This window comes from Dermacentor silvarum, chromosome 6 (genome assembly GCF_013339745.2).
Source record: "Dermacentor silvarum isolate Dsil-2018 chromosome 6, BIME_Dsil_1.4, whole genome shotgun sequence".
Taxonomy (NCBI): Eukaryota; Metazoa; Arthropoda; class Arachnida; order Ixodida; family Ixodidae; genus Dermacentor; species Dermacentor silvarum.
The window spans coordinates 57,722,968-57,736,046 of record NC_051159.1 but is presented as its reverse complement, the minus strand read 5'-3'; the positions used below and the strand labels follow the sequence as shown (position 1 = coordinate 57,736,046).

At 45.8% G+C, this 13,079-nt stretch overlaps 1 long non-coding RNA gene and 1 pseudogene across 3 annotated transcripts; one reads left to right on the top strand and one right to left on the bottom strand.

Moving 5' to 3' along the window:
• Nucleotides 1-861: 861 nt before the first annotated feature.
• LOC125946243 (uncharacterized) lies at nt 862-8,181 on the bottom strand. 3 transcript variants are annotated; one of them, XR_007467487.1, is made up of 3 exons: nt 8,144-8,181; nt 4,439-4,513; nt 862-952 (listed from the first exon to the last, which is right to left on the bottom strand). It is a non-coding gene; the product is annotated as an uncharacterized LOC125946243 (long non-coding RNA). The 3 variants fall into 3 exon arrangements; XR_007467488.1 differs by having other exon boundaries at nt 8,140-8,159; XR_007467486.1 differs by lacking the exon at nt 8,144-8,181 and adding an exon at nt 6,744-6,796.
• Nucleotides 8,182-11,984: 3,803 nt separating this feature from the next.
• LOC125946301 (uncharacterized) lies at nt 11,985-12,752 on the top strand (annotated as a pseudogene).
• The last annotated feature ends 327 nt before the right edge of the window (nt 12,753-13,079 follow it).

The following is a 13,079-nucleotide window of genomic DNA, read 5'->3' as shown; positions in this document are numbered from 1 at the left end:
ATACATAACATCATTGCACTGCCATTTATCATTCACGATGTGCTAACTTGTCCAACAAAAACAATTTATTCACAAGTGCTCTGCATTGCGTCCTTCTATAGAAAGCTGCCACAGTTTGCATTTTATATCAGCAATAGATTTTTATTAACTTAACGACTTACTCCTGCTTCATGAATGTATCTCTACGGAGAGCTGTTGGAAATCACTGATTCAGCAAGCAACTATGGTAGCTCAGTGCCTTTGGCGTTGCGGTGCTGAGCTCGAGGACAAAGATTTGATTCTGGCAGTCATGGTCACATTTCCATGAGGCATCATTGCAAGAACACTAGTGTACGCTTAGATTTATATGCATGTTAAAGAAACTAACGTGCAGTTCAATGGTAGCAGTACAGCTAGAATGGTTGACCAGCAACAGATAGGCAAAAAACACGTCAGCCTTTAATAATGGCTGGACCTCGGAGAGCGCGCGCGCAACCACGAACTTCGTCGTTCTCGCCTCAAGGGTCAGTGTCACCACGCTCCAACTTATTTCGCGTCAATATTTCATTAGAAACTATACAGCAGGGAACAAATTATTTCCACGAACTCTTTAGTGTGTGCGAGGCAAAGTTCCTTCACATAGAACCCACATCATGTTTCAGGAAACAGCAGAGAACTTCCACTTGTTACATAGCATTATAATTAAAAATAAAAGGGCAGTACAAACCAAGGTGGCAGCTACAGCCTCATCCCGCACGGCTGCCTCTAATTCTTCAGTATTGTCGGCAGGTAGCCGAGGAAGAACTGGAGGCACCGTCGACAACGCAGGCTGAGACACTGCACGGGTCTTGTCGAGAGGCTGTTTCATCCTGCGTCTCAGACACGACCCGTGCTTCATGCCTCAGCTGGTGCAGCTCATGCATGACGTCCCTGTTGTGCTGCCACACCTCCAGCTGCACCCGCAGCAGCACCGCTGAAACACAAAAATATTTACTTCACAGCAGAAGGGGTACATTTATGGCATATTTGGTTGTTTCTGAGCACTCTAGTAAATGTAAAGGATCAGGATTTGTACAGGTCTCGGTGACAAAAATTCATAGGTATTTAAAGACTTTCAAGGGTGCTTCCAGCAATAGAAGGAGAGGTGGAACCATTGTATTGTGTCTGATGGGAAGTACCGTATTTTCCGGTCTATAAGTCGCACCTTTGTATAAGACTCAACCCCTCAAACCGGCAGCTTTTCTAGAAAAAAAAACGTAAATAAGTCGCACCGGTGTATAAGACGCACCTCTTCGTTCGGTAAGCGATTAAAAAAATTCGGACGTTTGTTTCCGTGAACGTGGGTCACGCGCAAGCGTAAGGGTGCTTCTGGTTCACTGTAGTAAGGGTACCATATATTTCCGCTCCAGGCGCATTTCTGCCGTCGTAGTTGCCGCGATGTTCCGTATAAAGTCCGAGGGCGATAACATCGTCCCCGCGTGCCATACTCTGTATGTGCGAGTGAAGCCGTCCGACGGGGAGCCGAATCGCGCACAAGGGAGAAAAGCGGGAACGCAGCACGGAAGGGAGGGAGGGGGGTGGCGCTTTGTACGCTGGTGGCAACTGCGTAGTTTGCAGAGCGGCGCGCGCTGTATCTTGACCGCGATCTGCAGATGCGACGAATTCGGGGTCGGTCGACTCGCGGTCGACCTGCCAGCCGCTTGCGCTGCTGCTCCGTCCCTCTCATCGCACAGCGCTCAGGAACTCGATCACGAGAAGAACCCGCCACCTCGATAGCGCGCTCAGAACACGCAGCAATTACGTCAACCAGTGCGCTTAGCAAGGCCATAACATCGAATTCGTTTTTGACGGCAGTTTTCCCGGAAAAAAAAACAAAGAAAAAGGCACATAAGTCGCACCGTTCTATAAGACGCCCCGACGAAAAATTCAGAAAAATAAACGCATCTTATACACCGGAAAGTACAGTACTTCGTAAGGTGACCACGATATATTTGAAAGTTAGCGAAATTATTTCTTTAAAACATATGGCAAGAACTTGTGAGACATACCTTGCACATATTCGCGCCATAATTTTTGATTAAGAGTCTCAAGATTGGAAAAAAATCCGCCTGCAGAAACTTTGCACCATACCTGTGGCACTTATGATAGCCATTGAAGATGTTCTCTTCATAAACTAAATGATGCGAGAGAGACATTTCAAATAATGTAGCAATTTGAAAGCCTAGAGCTTTTTTTTGCAGAATGATACAGATAACATTTCTGTCATACGTTTAGGTGTCAAGAATTCTAATTCGTTTAGGTGTTTAGAACTTACTAATTCTCTCTACTGAATCTACTGAATTTGTAAAAATAATTGACCATATAATGCCTATTGGAAGCTAGCAAGAATTTAAAAAAATGGTGAGGAGCAGCCCTCTGGAAAGGTATCTTCACAGACTGCTTCTTAGCTCCTCCCGCTACATGTAGAATGTGTTTGCTTGCCAAGATCAAGGGGTGGTTCAGTGCTGCTTTAATGCATAAATAGCAAGAAGGTCTCGGTTTATTTTTCAGTGCCATCTGCTTTTAGAAATTCATTGCTCAGATACGCCAAAACAAATGCTGACTTGTGCATATTGATCTGGGGCGCTATAACGTAAAATGATTCCAAACTGTTTTGATTCCAAACTCCTGACGTCAAATTTACGTAACCAGCGACGCAAGCATCGGGCGGTGAACCGCAGCGTTGTCTGAACAACCCAATCAAACACTCTCCTCGTTTATAAGAGGTCACCTTTGTTCGCTTTCAAAACCAATAACATTGTCTACACTCAGCGGCTTTTCTTATCTAATTGGCTGACAAGAGGCGAGGAGCACGCTCTAGTGGAGAGGGTTTCGATGGGGCCGAGCCAGCACAGTGAAAATAGATAACAGCATGAAGAGGGTGGTGCCGGCTTCTCCGATTTGTCCGCTTCGCCTTACTTAGCTTGCGGTGTCTGGTCGAAAATCGCGGCGGCATGCAACGTAAGGATAAAAATACCACTAAAAAAGATCCTCAGCAAGGAAGAGTTGGCAGAGCGATGTCGTATGCATGCCGAAAGGGCTCGATAACGTTTTACTGCCACGCAAAAACGTATATCATGCGCAAATTAATAAATACGTGCTCACCGGCAGGTGCGAGTAGCGAGGGCCGTGAGCGATCGGCGGGCAGCCATCTTCTATTCCTTTCGGAACGGGGCAGTCTGTGGATATTAAGAAAATTTTTCAGTTTTGTTCGGCATATTAATGCAGTTTTTTCGCGTACACGTCACTTTGACGTGGTGAGTTTTCGCGGTTTTGGGAAGTCGCATGACAGACAGCCGAAGTGGGCGTAGCCAGAAAACATTCGACCAATAGCAGAGGGCTAATGGTGAAAGTGCGTCGAATCAGGGATGATTATTTTTCTTTTGTGGGGTTTTATCATGCGTAATCAGCGTGTACACGTTATATCAGATAGGGAGCTATAGCGGTTTTCGTGACGCCGCGTGACAGACAGGCGAAGTTGGGAGTGGCTCGAAAAAGTTTTCACCAATCATGGAGGCTGATTGCAGAAATTGGAATCAAAACACTTTGGAATCATTTTACGTTATAGCGACCCTGTACAGCAACGCATTGACAAGCTTTCCAGCCACATGCAAAATAAAAGTACTACTACAGCCTACTTCCTAAGCTGACTCCAGCATACTCCATTCCATTCAAAGGTTCCTGCTGAAGCCTATAGATTTCTATGGGATCAACTTTTGTTATACCAATCCTAAAATGAATTCAAACTTGGCTGGCCATCGCACACGTGTTCGACCCTAATGGTGACCGCATTAGTTTCGAGAATCCTAATAAAAGAGCAGAGCTGGTCAGTTAAAAACACTGAATGCTTATTTTATGGAAAGCTTACGGGGTGCAGGTAGCTCCAGTCGAGGTGAAGCAGGATGCCCCTCTTCACCATGGCCAGCTTCAATGCCTAAATAGAACGTTTACGCATATACACTTATTTTTAAGCCACTATATACTAAATCAACAATTCAGAAACTTTCAAAGCAAAGGTATAGTCATAAAAGAAAAAGTAGGCTGTTTAAGTAGCATGGAGGTTTTTTAAAAAAGAAAAAGAATGCAGCTACTTAAAAAAAGTTTTCCAGTAAAAGAAAGAACATTTTGGTCCAATATACTCATCCATAGTCCACCATTTTTGGGGACAGATAGAGAGCTACACAGGAGGCAAGCACATGTCAACACAAGGCTATATTAATGTTGAAATGACTGTACGGTATCCTGGTAAGCTTTGTTGCACGCACTTCGACTTGCCACTTTAGCCTGATGCTGTCACCTCTAGCTTCCTGGTCAGCCCAGTTGGCATAGCGACTGCTCTGTAAATGTAGCGCTGCTCCGAGTTTGCCTTCCCCTTTGACATAAGCATGAGCATAAAAAAACAAAAAACACAAGCAATTACCCGACAGCTCCGTGGTGTCCACGGCCGACTCACATTCCGCCTTCTTGGCCCTCCTCTTTGCCTTGTCATAAATGCCTTTGAAGAAAGTAAAAATATTCAAAACAGATTATAATAGACACTAAAACAACAAGCAACCTGTTAAGCTATGCAGGCTACATTCAACAGACAAATGTCATGAATAAGATATTTGTGACCTCTGTGAATGCCCACAGCAAACTGCGCAGACATTGCGAACAAGCTGGCACAGCTTTGATGACGTCAAAGTATCAGTGGTACAAGGTAACATAACTCAGGAACTGTAGAATGACACTAAACAGTTAGTTTGTCATTGTTTTTATATTGTTTGCAAGTTTTCAGTTGCGCCCACCGCCACCAACAGTCAGTGTTATGACATGTCAGAGACAGTCAAGCACCTGCAAATCTCAATTAACAACGAATCATTCATTATTACAAGCCCCTGTCAACGCAAAAATGCAGATTGCATTTGGTATAACTTGGGATGGCAACATTCAATCTGGCCAAAAGGTTCAAGCCTCTTGGTGCACAGTTTTTAATGTTAGATGTTCAACAAACTATGCAACCTTCTAAGGCAGGTTTACACCTGCAAGATATCAGCCATAAAATGACAAGAGTGCTGTTAATATTCAAGCCATTGCTAATTTTACAGATGTAGGCATTGTAAGCTTGGCGGAGAAAAGTTATGCATAATAATAAACAGCGAAGCCTTGATTACTTTACTGTATTTTCAATAATGGTGCTTGTCAACAGTAATTGCCACATTTTCAACAGCTATACAGAGTGCATCATACACAAACTTTAAATTGAAGGAAAAAAAAGAGGGGGGGGGGGGGGGCAAACGAACTGTATTGGTCCTCACTACCGTGGTCTTAAAGGGACAGTAAAGAGAAAAGTACTTCCGCATCAGTAAATTACTGTTCAGTCTACACAAACAAAACAAAGTGCATGTTCGTTGGAGTTTGGTTGAAAAAGCGCTAGTATTCATGGTCACGTCATGCAAGTAGCAAAGCAATGAGCGAACGTTTTATTTGTTCTAATTGTCAAGATGTTAATTTGGGAGATGAGCATCATAACAGACATCAAAACAAACTGTTTCCAGCGAGGAACACATTGTGTATTAATTTTTTTCAGCAATGAACCCCCCACCCCATGAAATTTGAAAAAGATCTGCATGGAGTTACAGGGCCCTGAAACTGTCTTAGTTGGTAAGCAAGCTAGCCCTGTCATTGATAATATCATAAATATTCTTTACACAATGCACCAACAGCTCCCCAATATTATGAAATACCAACATAAAAGAAATGCACTGCTCCGAGTGGTTAGCCTGTGACGTGCAGTTTACTTTCCCGCGTGCCTCATAATCGGAACTGGTTTTGGCACGTGAAACCCCTGAAAGAAGAACAGTTAACTTTCCCCGCTTAGACTCTTGGATGGCACAGCAACCTTTCGCACACGGGTGCGTTGACGCATGGCAGTTTTCATACTTGCAGGCTTCTCTCCACGAGAAAAAAAACGCGATGTGGACCTTGCTAGAAGCATGTCACTCTAATATATCATACAACTTCCTGATCAACACCCGAACAGATAGATGACTAAATTATAAGTGTTAGCTATAACTAATTAGGTGCCAAGGGCTAATAAATTACTGGCCATTTCTCAACTGGACTCTGAATAACATGCATTTGTTTTTATTTGTGTAAAATTATCTGTGTATTTTTAAAGCTTGTTACATAACAGCTGGGACACTATACCATCAGGTTTTTTTTTTTTTATACAGAGGGTAGTGGTCACAGGTACAAGGATTAGTTACATCACAATGTCATTCCTACTTATCCAATGTTAGCTGTTGCAATAATACGACAAAAAAGAACGTATTAATGCAACACAATATTAGGTCAAAACAAAAGGAAAGCGTGGTACAGTAATTGGTGCATTTAGCATATGAGCCCTTAATACAGGCATGAGACAGTGAAAGGGCTGCAGCAATACATTGCAGTTACTGCCCTCATAAACTCATAATCTTGAACTAGAGCTGTTTGGAAGAGATGACAATAATACTCTTTTGATTTACGTGGTATATACGAGTTCAAGGTACAAGTTCAACAGTCGTTCAAGACAGCCGAGCATAAGGTTAGACGTGATATGTACGTCAAACTTATACAGAGTGCTGAATGATTTCGCTGCGCCTGTTCGAAAAAAGGTTTTGCACTCATCACTGCACTGTTCTTGCTCAAATTTTGCAGAACGATCACATTTTGGGGTCGCCTTCGTTGAGTATGTCACTTACCACAGTTAATTGCCTGGTGTTTTTAGAAAAAAAAAGTGAAAATCTGCCTTCACTTGTGGGGATGTGACTTGCTGCAACGAGAGCACTAGCATAAACTTGTGTCGCTGCCTGCTGGCAGCTGCAGAAAGCAGCTGGTCAGGGAGGTTTTCCACATGCTCCAGGAGCAGGCAACATGCGGCAAACCTCCCTGACCAGCTGCTTAACGAAACTTAACACCCATGAATTTCGTATATGTAATGAAATGTCGGTCTCAGGAAGAACAAAAATCGTCAGTGTGGAAACGCGACTGTCACGAATAAGCAATTGGTGCAAAAGTTAGGTGCAGAACTATTACTACTGACGTAAACCACCTCATGACTTGCCGAGAAGCGTGTTGACTGCTGCACATTATCTCATAATTTCCGCCTAAGGAAGCTGGCATGACATCAGAATCGCCGCACATATAAGCAGCCATTCTGCGCCTAGTCTCCGCGTAGAGTACGGGACACGCTGCAATTGAGATGTTCTTTTGTATGCACTGAATCTGTTTTAGAGGTTTTGCTAAAGATCCATTGTGTGCCACAAGCGCTCCGCTATTTACATGCGCCGTTTGATTCATGTGGTCGATCCACTGCATAAGGCTGGAGCTTTCTGTGCAAGCATGCGAAATCACCGGTTTCATTAGAACACGTATCCTTTTGCACGCGGTACAATTAAGCTCGTCTCCCAAGAAGAGCAAAGCTAGCGGAAGGCGGTGAACGTTTACGCTAAGTTGTGAACAACACGTGGCTGAAGCGAAGTGTTACATGCTGATCTCATATTGTGGCACTAACACGCACCACTCGTACGGGACGAACAGGGATCCATTAGGCCACGCCGAGCACTAAAGAAGTCTCTTAGATTATTTTTCACGTGCTTTAATGTTCGCATAGAACCTACATGGCTTTGTTTGGCACCACCGCAGCAGTGACGTCGGAATTTCTCGGGAAAACGGCTAATGTATTTCCTCGCCGGCACGGTTGCGTGTAGACTCCGCTGCCCTAAACGATGCAGTATATGAAATGGCTGTGGCCGGGTAGCACGCGTATAGATCCCCGACAGACCTCATTCAAGATCTATAGTGTAGCTATATCGCGCAGGTCGTGTATAAAATTTATCTACGCCCAGCGTCTTTCTGTGAATCAAAAAAGCGGTCCAGTCAATGCCATTCCGGAGTATATAACATGCGCGCATGACTGAACTCATCTCGAGCGCACGTAGTACGCGACCGATCGGCCTAGCCACACGTGCGCTCGCTGCATATTTGGCACGCGCCATTAACTACACAAATACTCGCACACGACGTTGACCCGTAGATGAGAATGCACACAAGGTACAATCACGACAAGAAAACTCTCGTATGGAAAAAAATTCATACTCACGCACACGTTGACTTCGGTTTCCTCGGTTACCACGTTGCGCACAAGGCAAGGCATGGCAAGGCTGTCGTCGATGGCGATGGCGCAAATTCCGGATCGCAAGGACAGAGAGGAATTCGAGGAACCGACGCTCTTTTTTTGCGCCACCTCTCGAATCGCCAGCGCAAAAGTACATTATTATTTCATTAATTAAGGCGCATGATACGCAATAAAAACAAGCATAGAGGGAAGCGCGTTCAAGTCGCGCGGGTTGCACCAGAATCATTGAATGACAAAAACGAAAAAAAATGTATATTAATGTTTGTATTAACCCGATCCACAATCCAGCTTTCCGTGGCTGCAGAGTGTACTAGCGGCTCCTTCGCTTCGGTGTAGGTGAATCGAACGTACCTTTGACACGTTCGATTCACCTGTATTAACAGCTCATTCGTTTCAGCGGTGCAGCAATGGCGCCTTTGAACACCCTATGAGAAACCCGCCGTTCATTTCAAAACGTACAGGAAAGCTGCAGGGCTGGTTCGCGATTTTGCTGCACCCTTTCTACTGTCGGTGCCGACTTGTTGCAGTCGTGTAGGTACAGTGCCCTAGAATGCACATACATTATATTCTAATACACTGTGGTACAGGTGCGAAGCAGCAGCGCAGCAGACAACACAGCACACGTGCACAAGCGCCATTAAAAACATAGCTTACGGGTATCTGCGTGTCTAGGCAAGCGCGGGTATAATAACGTCTCTGAAGCCGATTACACCAGCAGCTCAAGACCTATTTAACGCACGCCGTGCAAATTGGTCGAACAAAACACACACCTGCACCGGGTCTGCACCTCGGCATTCGTTTCGCGTGCCGCGCTGTGCCCGTGCCGCAGAAATCGAGCTGCATAATTTCTTAACTTTTCGTGGATCGGTGCGCGAACTGGTTCACATTGGTGCAGGCGAATCGAACGGGCCTTTAAAAAATACGTTCGATTGATAGAGAAAGGAAAAAAATGTCGCAGTTTCGCCCGAAAGGCGAAGCGTCAATGGCGATAACGAATTAGCAGAGATCTATGCGGAGTAGGGATAGTAGCTTTATCGGCTGCATAAAGTTGGACACATTCTCTTACTAACTGAATTAACAAGCGTGGTGTCAGCGCGCATAAGCACACATGAATAGATCACACTCGATGACTGCAGACAACCACTGTCAAAACGCTGGCAGCAAGCGCAGCTGCCGCAGCGAGCGAGTGAAGGTTTGTGTGGTTTATCACTTCAACGGAAAACTGAGCGGCCGAATGCACAGCGCATACAAAGGTCAGAGCCGTTTGGAGGTCGCTTGCAAGGTACGGTGCGCGCGACAAGACCGGCAGCCCGTACCGGCGCACACATAATAATGAACCAAGCGCAAAGAAGTACATGAACGCATTTGTTAGCAGAGTAGAAGTCGCGTCCCCCCCCCCCTTCCCTCCCGCACTTCCTTCCCGCTTTGCTCTTTTCGCGTGGGAGATTGCGTCGCCAGTTCCTCTTGCGCCCGGTTGCAATATTTTATCGCCCTTGGACTTTATACGGAACCTCACGCCGATGGCGACGACGACGGCAGAAATCTGCTTGAAGTGTCCATATAGTTGCTATTGCAATAAAAACTTCCTTCATGGAGGAAGAAATTTTTCTCCCTCCATGGTTTGATTCGGTTCGGCTCATGCGTTGGCAGGTCGGCTGCTTCTTGCTGTGACTGACTGCCCCACTGTGCTGATGCTGCCCACGCTTTCGCCTCATCGTCGTCTTGGGTTTTTCGGAACGGGCTACAGCGCTGCGGTTTCGACATCTGACTCATCCCTTTCGCTCATCATGCCCTCCAAGTGGAGGAAATGCTGAGTCGTAAGAAAGGAATACAACAAGGTAATGAATGAGCTAGGACTCGCGCAGCTTGTTGGCCTTCCTTGTCCAACGACGAAGCTGCAAGCTTCACCTCTGGAGACAGTTCTCGCGTAGAGCTACTTTCGCCTCCGAAGCCGGGAACCAGCAGACAATCGCGAAATTCAATTTCCACGGATGACGGAGGTGAACCTCCGTTCAAACGGTTGAACGAGTGGTCGAGAAGGGTGAAGGTTGAAACGGTTGAACGAGTGGACGTCTGCATACAAGAAGCTCCTTTTGTAGAATGCCAATCAGATAGTGCGTGTACGTCCTCATGTGAGCACAGCGACTCTGATAGCAGCTCAAGTGACAAAGGAGGTCACCAAGGTAGCGATTCAAGTGAGGAGTCTGATGACTTTCTCGCTTCAGACAGCTTCACTGGGCCAGGTGAGGGAATAGCCTTCACTTGTAGTCCAATGCTCTCTCATATACTTTCCGAACAACTGTCTGCAAGTGAAGAGCTTGCTGTAATTGCTTCCAAACATAACATGGCGCATGCATGCATTAACGATGTCCTCGATTACTGCCGGCGAAGAGGCATCTCTGACCTTCCAAAAGATGCTAGGACAGTTTTTAAAACAGCGAAAAGCTCAGGTGGAGCAAAGTGGCTCATTTGTGCACTTTGGCCTTGCAGAAAGAATTCGTCAAGTGTTGCAGCCAGGGCAAGTAGTTCCAAGAGAAATGAAGCTACAAGGCAACATTGACGGAGTCCCTCTTTACAAAAGTAGCCAGCTTGCCTTTTGGTCCATTTTGTGCCGCATAAAAAATGTGGAGGCATCACGGCCATTTGTTGTCAGTGTGTACTGTGGTGCAGGGAAGCCGCCATGTCTGCAGGATAACCTAGAGCCATACCCACTGAGCACACATTGGTCTAGAAGCCGTCTTCAAGACGTCTTGACAAGATAAGCAACACGTCTTGAAAACTATTTTAAACATTTACAAGACGTCTTGAAGATGTTTTGTCAAGATATTAAGTACTTCTTCAAGACCTCTTACCAAGATTTTGTCGGACGTCTTAAAACGTCTTGTAGCCGTGTCTAAGATCGTCTAATGCACCGCCAAATATAGGATATCAGACGTTTTACAAGACGTCTTGTAGACGTCTCAAAGACGGCTAGAAGACGTCTTGCAAGACATCTTGGGAATGTTTTGAAAACGGCTACAGAACGTTCTGCTGGACGTTTTGAGGATGTCTTAAAAGCGTTGTTAAATGCTTTAAGCATCTACTGGTCGACTAAGGCATGGGCTTTTCTATTCGCTCGTATTTAGCTAATTAAGCCTAAATATTGTTTTACAGTATTTATTGTAATTACAAAAGATAGTGACAGTGAAAATATACTTAAAGTGGAGAGGATGTGACATCTCAACACGACGTAGGTTACTTCAACACAGAATATGTATTCCATAAAGTTACCAAGTCCACTTTAAGGAAAAAAAAGTGCAGAAACAAATAAGCAATAAACATGCCGACTATGAATATATATATATATATATATATATATATATATATATTGTCACGTAGTAGTGTCGCTGAAGTAAACAGTCGTAAAACTGTGTATGAAGAAACTAATTCTTTATTAGGCGAACCTGTGCCTGTTGTGTCATCACCCCTTAGATAGAACGCGTAGTGGTGCTCTGACGTCACTGTAGTCTAGAATTGTTGTATCTGAGATAGAACGCACGTGCCTGCGTGTGTGTGTGTCTGTGATGTCACTGATTAGTAGCTCTGTATAGCTATATAAGACGGCCACGTAAGTGCCTTGTGTTCTTTTCGGTTGTATTGCAAGTGGCAATAAACATGTGTTCTGGCAAGTAGGCTAATGCGTACTTGAAGACACAACAGTGGCGACGAGGGTGGGATACGAATAGCGGACGATAGCCACGGCTGAAGTGCTCGTTGCGGATCTAGCTGTTTGGGAACAGCAGGCGTCTAGGCGGACTACCACAGCATGGCTTCCTTTGGCCGCTTCGAGTCGTTCACGGAGGTGGGAGACGAAGACTTCGAATTTTACGTGGAACGCTTTGAACACTACATCCGGGCCACCCAGGTCAGCGATGACTTGAAGGTATCCGCTTTTGTGACTGCCATTGGAAAACAGGCCTACTGCACGTTGAAGAATTTGTTGGCCCCAGTGAAGCCCGAAGCCAAAACTTACGACTAACTGGTCAGGGCTCTAAAAGGGCACTATTCACCGAAGCCCTTGGTGATAGCAGAAATATTCCGGTTCAACCGTCGGTCGGAGCAAGAAAACGAACCAGTTGCTATGTTTGCATTGGAACTAAAAAGGTTGGCTGCATCCTGTGAGTTTGGCCAATTCCTGGATGACGCTTTTTGGGATCGGTTCGTGGCCGGACTGAGAAACGAAGCAACACAAGCCGAGCTTCTCAAGAAGAGTACCCTGACGTTCCAAGCTGCTTATGACCTTGCCAAAAGTGGTGAACTCGCTCGCACAGAAACAAGGAAGATTCACCCTAAAGACCTCGGCGAGGTGAACCTGGTCCAGCAACCCCAACAAAGAAAACCAGTGGCCACCGCATGGAGAAGGGCAGCGAGCAAGAACACGGAGCGGCAAGCCGGATCAACGGAGTGTTTCCGTTGCGGATCGGCGCATGCCGCCGCAACCTGCCCCTTTCGCAAATATCGATGCCGTGCCTGCAAAAAGGTGGGACACCTCGCAAGGGTCTGCAGAACGACGCCCCGTTCGGTACACGCCTGAAGAGAGCACTGGTTTAGAAATCTCCGGTGACTCGGACGGTATAAGTGTTGAGGACGATATTTTGCTTAGCCATATTTTTTCATGTCAGAGTAATGACGGTAGCTACATTGTGAAAGTTAAGGTGGCAGGTAGGAATGTCAAAATGCAAGTTGACACAGGAGCATCTGTGTCTATCCTGCCAGAAAAGATGTACCGGCAATATTGGTCTGACTTAGAGCACTGCACGGGCTCGGGCTTACCCGAAAGCCCGGGCCCGGCCCGGCCCGGCCCGTGGGCCGGGCCGGGCTGGGTAGAGGAGTTTTTTCACGGGCTGGGGCCGTGCTCGGG